Consider the following 7,680-nt stretch of genomic DNA (forward strand, 5'->3'; position numbering starts at 1 on the left):
TCAAGACCATTCTTCGGATGGAAAGGGTCTGAAAAAGGGTCCCAGGCAAAATATCAGCGTTTCACGTCCTCCAGAGGTGCTGCCTATCCCGCTGAGTTTCTCCAGTACTTTGTGTTTTGTTTTTAAATCAGTATCTCCATTTCCTTGTGTTTCCATATATAGTTTTATTTCATAACTAGACCAAGTTGGGCCCAATCCTCTCCTGCATTGGTGCAGCACCCTCTCCTCCCCCTCCCCTCCTCCCCCCTCCCCCCCTCCTCCCCGTCCCTCCTCCCCCCCCCTCCTCCACGTCCCTCCTCCCCGTCCCTCACTCCACCCCTACCCCCCCCCCATTCCATCCCCCTCAACCCCCCCTTATCCTCCCCCTTCCCTCCCTAGGAGATAGATTTAAACTTTAAAATGTGAATAACTTAAAAAATATAATGCCGATTTCAATGAAACTTCTTCCATTAGCACCAAAGGGAGGACGGTGAGTAAGGTGGGCCTAAAATTGTCACGCTAACGTGTACCGTTTTGGCTGTAGTTCAGGAACAAACAAACTAGAGTTTTAGTGCATATATGTTCTATTGAAGTGCCTGGAGACACATCACGAAATTATGTGTGTAGGAAGGAACTGCAAATGCTGGGTTAAACCAGATATAAACACAAAATGTTGGAGAAATCATGCAGCACCTCTGGAGAGAAGGAATGGGTGATGTTTCGGGTCAAAGAAGCAGGGTCTGCTGAAGAAAGGTTTTGATCCGAAATGTCACCCATTCCTCCTCTCCAGAGATGCTGCCTGTCCCGCTGTTACTCCGGTATTTTGTGACATATTAAGTGCACTGCCTTGCACTATCAAAACAATAACAGATACAAGTTCCAGTCTGAAGAAGGGTATCGACCCAAAACGTCACCTATTCCTTTTCTCCAGGGAGGCTGCGTCACCCACCGAGGTACTCAAGCTTTTTATGTCTATTGTCGGTGTAAAACAAGCATCTGCAATTCCTTCCCACACAAATGCAACTTGTTACTTTGTTATTTTTCTTAGCAATCTTTAAAAGGGTTATGACCATTTGAATGGCAGGGCTTAACCTCCTGTGATGATCTTAATGGGATATTAAAGGCCGAATGAATCCAGGTCCAAACAAAGTAGACCATGACAGCACGACACAATTTTTCCTACTATCCATCTTTGTGGTTTCTTTGAAGACGGCTGCAGAATCAGCACCAATTAGTGTGAAGTTAGAAGCTGTTTCTTGCTGCAGGCCAACTGGGAAATGGCTTGAAATTTCCAATCTATTTTTATTTGAGTTTTTTAACAGCCACAAAGAATTTGCTGCAAAATCCTCAGAGTGCATTAGATTACAGTTTAAGGAGATATTCATACTTTTTAGGAATGCTTTTTTTTTCGTGAGAATCCTGGCTTCCATGTCCAGGAATCTCAAGCACTGCAGTGCGGAAATAATTAAAATGATCCTCTACAGAAATTCAGATGGGCCGAAGACCCAGTCTACTGAAGCTGTTTGGACATAGATATTTTAATCCCAAGGGCATTTGAGATTAATTTAGTTTGGTTTAGTTTTGAGACTGTGCCGACCAGCGATCCCTATGCACTTACACTATCCTACACACTAGGGACAATTTTAACTGAAGCTAGTTAACCTACAAACCTGTAGGTCTTTGGAGTGGGGGGAGGGAACTTAATCACCCGGAGAAAACTCACGTGGTCACAGGGAGAACATACAAACTCCATATCGACAGCACCCATAGTCATGATCTAACCCAGGTCTCTGGTGCTGTAAGGCAGCAACTCTACTGCTGTGCCACTGTGCTGCCCTTTACTGTACTGTAGTGTGGAAATAATTAAAATAATCCTCTACAGAATTTCAAATGGTCAGAAGACCTAGTCTAGTGAAGCTGTTCGGACAGTGGTATTTTAATCCCAAGGGCATTTTGGATTAATATTACCCATTTTCTTACAATAAAGATTATTTTAATCAGTTAGTTCCCACCAGTCCAGCTGCAGCAACTTCCTGGTGTTCTATCATGATCGCTGTCATGGAAAGAAGTTACCAGATGGACAGAGAAAACAGATTCAAAGTTATGCTCAAAGCGCCCTCACATAAATGCAGCAACTCCACTGCCTGCTGGCTCATAACTGCCCAACCTGGAGGGGAAATATTCGGTGTAGCACTGAAAACACTAAGTTCAGCCACTGGGAACATATAGAACCTCTGAGTGAAGAGTGAAAAAAGAACACAGTGGCAAAGCCGGTAACTGTCTCCCTCAATGGAAGCAGAGTGACATGTTGAGTATTTCCAGCAATCTCCGGTTTTAGCTCAGATTTTCAGAATCTCCTGTATTTTGCTTTTAGCATTATTTCATATAGATTTTCCAGTTATTGCTGCTATTTTATAATTCCTGAATCTGGAGGTATGCATTTTCACACTTCTGTATCTCTTGCGTCTTGGAAGAGTGGAGAAGAGGGAATGACTGGGATGAGATTCATCCCTGATTATGTTGGTGGCCTTGCCAAGGCAGCGTGAAGTGTAGATAGAGTCAGTGGAAGGGAGTATGATTTTCCAGTTATTGCTGCTATTTGATAATTCCTGCTTCTGAAGTTAAAGAATTATCAGTGGCACAGTGGCACAGCTGGTAGAACTGCTGCCTCACAGCACCAGAGACCCAGGTTGGGTCCTTACCTCGGATGCTGTCTGTGTGGAGTTTACACATTCTCCCTGTGACTGTGTGAGTCTCCTCCCACATCCTGAAGACATGTGGATTTGTAGGTTAATTGGCCTCTAAATTTCCCCTAGTGTAGAGAGAGTGGATGCGAATGTGCGATAATATGGAACTAGGGTGAATGGGTGATCGAAAGTCGGCATGGACTCGTTTGGCTGAAGGGCCTGTTTCCATGCTGTATCTCTAAAGTCTAAAGTAAATGGTGGGGTCATGCAGCCAAAATTCTGAGATGACTGATGAGGCCAATGTGGAAACTACAGACTTTTCCACAGGTGGCTTGGAGGTGCCTGAATGGATGGGTGGTTATAGTTTGTGCAGTGGTGCAAGTTCGGTTTAGTTTATAGATACAGAATGGAAACAGGTCCTTCAGCCCACGGGGTCCATGCCGATCGTCGATTATCCATTCACCCGAGTTCTATATTTTTGCACTTTCGCATCCACTCTCTCCACACTAGGAGAAATTTACAGAGGCCACACACCTGCATGTCCTTGGGATGTGGGAGTCCACACTGACCAGCGATCACCTCGTACACCAGCACTATCCTACATACTAGGGACAATTTATAATTTAACAAACCTGCACCCCTTTGGAGTGTGGGATGAACCCAGAGTACCCGGAGAAAACCCATAGTCACGGTGGTGAAAGTACAAACTCCATACTGACCCACAGTCAGGATCAAACCTGGGTCTCTGGCGCTGTAAGACAGAAGCTCTACCTCTGCACCACTGTACCGCCCCTTCAAGAGAAAGCATCAACAACAGTAGAAACAAAGTAGACACAAAATGTTGGAGTAACTCAGCGGGTCAGGCAGCATCTCAGGAGAGAAGGAATGGGTGACGTTTCTGATCGAGACCCTTCTTCGGACTGAAAGAAGGGTCTCGACCCGAAACCTAACCCATGTCTTCTCTCCTGAGATGCTGCCTGATCCGCTGAGTTACTCCAGCATTGTGTGTCCATCTTCAATGCCAATTGCTCTGTGCCCGATGCCCAAATTACCAAATTGCTCTGTGCCTGTGCCCAAATTACCCCTCAGCTTTGTTATATAGCGGTATCATGTTACCCGGCTTTAATGCAATTAACCGGCAAGAAAATAAAAGTTTGGTTGAAAAGCGACCCGCAATTGAACGAGTATTCTTTAGACATCAGCCCTTCCCTGCGCAGGGAACAATTCTCAAACAAATAAACGGAATGACGTTCAATCGAGAAAGAGTGAAGATGAGCTCACGTTTATTGCACTTTTCGGCGTGGGTATGGTTAACAAGGAAGCCAGTGCCTCATTGCGGGCTCGATGTCTTAGACTCTTGTGGGTCCCACGAGCAAAGATACCGAACCCTGCGAAACGCATCAAACATCTTAGTGAATATAACGAATAGGGAACACAACAACTAGAAGCAAGGTGTTATATTTATTAACAGAAACCAGTAAGCGACCAGTGACTTCCACAAAAAAATAACACGTTTTCCTATTTTTATGAAGAGTCATTATAAAATTTAAGGTGAGAGGGGAAAGTTTCATGGAGGTGCGTGGGGCAAGTTTATTTTCACATAGAGAATTGTGGTGGCCTGGGACGCATTGCCGGGGTGGTCACAGTGGAGGCGGGTACGATAGTGGCATTTGAGAGGCTTTGGGATATGCACATGGAAGTGCAGGGAAGAGAGGGATATGTCACGTAAGGGCGGGTGAGACCAGTTTAACTAGGCAGTATGTTCGGCACCATGATACCAGCATGTTCGGCACCGTGATACCAGCATGTTCGGCACCATGATACCAGCATGTTCGGCACCATGATACCAGCATGTTCGGCACCATGATACCAAGTTACCCACCACCCTTTAGGTAAAAAAGTTACCCATCAGATTCCTATTAAATCCAAATGTTTCCCCCCTCATCATAAACATATGTCTTCTGGGTCTCGATTCCCCTACTCCGAGTAAAGGACTCTGTGCATCATGTTCGGCACAAACATTGGTGCTGTACTGTGCTTTGTATTTATGTGTGTTAAATATAGTTTTAACTCGAATTGGATTAGCGGGATGTGCACATCAGTTATGAGCAAACCAGTGGGCTCAAGTATCCCTAAATTAAAAACGTAGTAACTTGTTTCAAACATGAATTGCCATTAATTACCTCTAGCTTCCCTCTCCCCTTGACTCTCAGTCTGAAGAAGGGTCTCGACCCGAAACGTCGCCTATTCCTTTTCTCCGGAGATGCTGCCTGACCCGCTGAGTTACCCCAGCATTTTGAGTCTATCTTCGGCGTAAACCAGCATCTGCAGTTCCTTCCTACACAGTTCCGAATAACAGTTTGCTTCTTAACTCAAGCCTGAATACCACAAACGTCCAACTCAACAAATATCAGGACCGGAGTAGCCCACGCACATCTGATATCGCGTCTGTACAACATTCCCGCGGGAGCAGCCATTCTGACAGGTTTCCCCCCTTTGTTTTTTTTGGATTCTGAACAGGTTCCGCGAAATGTTTCGCTGAGAATGGATTCGATATCAAATGCTGACGGCGTTATAAATGTAGAGATAGATATCAGAGCCCACGCTGCAGACTCCGTGCGGATGGTGTTGCCTCCCAGCCACCCAGACACAGTCTTTACTGGCTTGGGAACCTGCTAACACAAAGTGCGGGCGACAATAAAAAAGAAAACGCTGCTATTATATGTAGGAAGGCACTGCAGATGCTGGTTTACACAGAAGATAGACAGACACAAAATGTTGAAGTAACTCAGTGGGTCAGGCAGCATGTCAGGGGAAAATACATTATTGATGTGTATGTAGCAAGATTCAATAGAGCCAGAGAACATCTTATCATTGTACAAGCCATTGAGAACTATAAACCACAGCCACCGCGTTTGCACACAACGGCGCCAATATCTCCGGGCTTCAGGGACCGTTATGTTCACATGAGCAAACTCAGCCTACGGAAGGGATTGCTTTAAAATGTGCTATTAAACGCTATTTAAACGCCACCGGGGTGATACATGTATCAATGAACGGTCCCGTTTCTTATTCTGCGACAGCACACGGCAAAAAAAACACTTCTTTGATCTTGCATTAATCCACATTCGGGCGGCACAGCGGTAGAGCGGCTGCCTACAGCGCCAGAGCCGGGTTCATCCTGACTCTCCTGACTTAGGACTCCTGACTCTGTACGGAACTTGTACGTTCTCCCTGTGACCTGCGTGGGGTTTCTCCGGGTGCTCTGCTTTTCCTACCACACTTTAAAGGCGTACGGGTTTGTAGGTTAATTGGTTTGTAGGTTAATTGGCTTCGGTAAAAATTGTAAATCGTCCCCAGTGCAGTGTGTGTAGGACAGTGCTTGTGTACGTTGGGTGGCGCGGATTCGGTGGGTCGAAGAGCTTGTTTGCGCACTGTATCTCTACTTGTGTTTAGTTTAGAGATGTAGCGCGAAAACAGGCCCTTCGCCCCACCAAGGCTGTGCCGACCAGAGATCACCCCGTGTACTAGTACTGTCCTACACACTGGAGATAACATACAATTTTACCGAGACCAATTATCCTACAAACCTGTGCGTCTTTGAAATGTGGAAGGAAACCAGAGAAACCCCACGCAGGTCACAGGTAGAATGTACAAACTCCGTACAGATAGCGCCCATAGTCAGGATCGAACCCAGGTCTCTGGCGCTGAGAGGCAGCAACTCTACCGCTGCACCACTGTGCCGCCCTAAACTAAACTAAACCTGGCTTTGGACAAGAAAGGCTAAATACTCCGTTGTTCTGATGTTCTCCGTGAGTTTAAAGCACGGCTGATAACAAAGGTGCTTGTCTGCTACTTAAGAAACGACCATCAATATAAATCCCAATTAACAACAACGCGGCATGTAGCAGAAACTGTAACAACCTTACCTGAAGCCACCTGCGTGAATCGGAAACCCTCAGCTGTTGCGGGATAAGCTGGCAATAACTGGGCAACAGTGTTAGACAGTAACAAATTCTGACAAGTTCATTTTCATCATCACACCACGCCTTTTTGCATGGGAACACCCGGCCTACCTAGCGTGAAATGTGTTCATTTCTGTCGAGCGGCTGCCAAGATTTATACTCTGCAATATTCACGCACCCTTGACAAATTACATCTGCCAATCAGCTCTCATTATTTGTGCAGTGGGATTAATTCTTCTGCACGTGGCATCAAACATTAAAATAATCACGAAAACTGTTTTTGTTTTTAAGGGGGACAAACCCTTGAAAACTCCAGTGCGTGCCGTGGAACTGCAACAAGCTCTCCCTCTCTCCCTCCCTCCCTCGTCCGTTCGTCCTCCTCCCGGGCGAGACATTCAATCATATATTCTTGGTTGAAGACCATATGGTCGAGCCGGTTGCAATACCTCACTCGGCAGAGCAGGGATCTCCCTGCCCTGGGCTGGGCTTCACGGCGCCTGCGCTCGTCATGTAGTCTGGGATTTGCAGTTCATCTCCTCGCCAAGACCTCTAATCCGAAGATAGACTGCGGCTCAGGCAGTATCTCTGGAGAAAAGGATTAGGTGACGTGTCGGGTCGAGAGTCGAGACCCTTAAGCTAAATGAACTAATTCAGACCGAGTCAGGGGAAAGGGAAACGAGAGATGTAGACGGTGATTTCGAGAGGTACAGATTTAGAGATCTGTACCTCTCGAAAGGTCACCTACTCCTTTTCTCCAGAGATGCTGTCTGACCCGCTGAGTTACTCCAGCTTTCTGTGTCTATCTTGGGTGTAAACCGGCATCAGCACTTCCTTCCTACTCACCTCTAATCAGAAGATAGACACACACAAAACTGGAGTAACTCAGCGGTTCAGGCAGCTAAGTGTTGTAGAGTCATACAGTATGGGAACAGGCCCTTCGGGCCAACTTGACTAGACATCGACCAACATGTCCCATCTACACAAATCCAACTGCCTGCGTTTGGACCATATACCTCTAAATGTGTCCAATCCATGTACTTGTCTAATTG

General features: G+C 46.1%; 1 protein-coding gene across 4 annotated transcripts in view; it reads right to left on the reverse strand.

Moving 5' to 3' along the window:
• sgcg (sarcoglycan, gamma) overlaps window positions 1-7,087 on the reverse strand; it is a 208,918-nt gene extending 201,831 nt beyond the window's left edge. For 3 of the 4 annotated variants that reach the window (XM_078403076.1, XM_078403078.1, XM_078403075.1), the window contains exons 1-2: window positions 6,596-7,087; window positions 3,948-4,054 (exon numbers count right to left, since the gene is read on the reverse strand). The gene's annotated coding sequence lies outside the window, so the exon portion shown is untranslated. The remainder of the gene's footprint in view (window positions 1-3,947; window positions 4,055-6,595) is intronic. The other variant, XM_078403077.1, reaches the window with a different exon arrangement.
• Window positions 7,088-7,680: the final 593 nt, after the last annotated feature.

The sequence above is a fragment of the Rhinoraja longicauda genome, chromosome 7, assembly GCF_053455715.1.
Source record: "Rhinoraja longicauda isolate Sanriku21f chromosome 7, sRhiLon1.1, whole genome shotgun sequence".
Classification (NCBI taxonomy): Eukaryota; Metazoa; Chordata; class Chondrichthyes; order Rajiformes; family Arhynchobatidae; genus Rhinoraja; species Rhinoraja longicauda.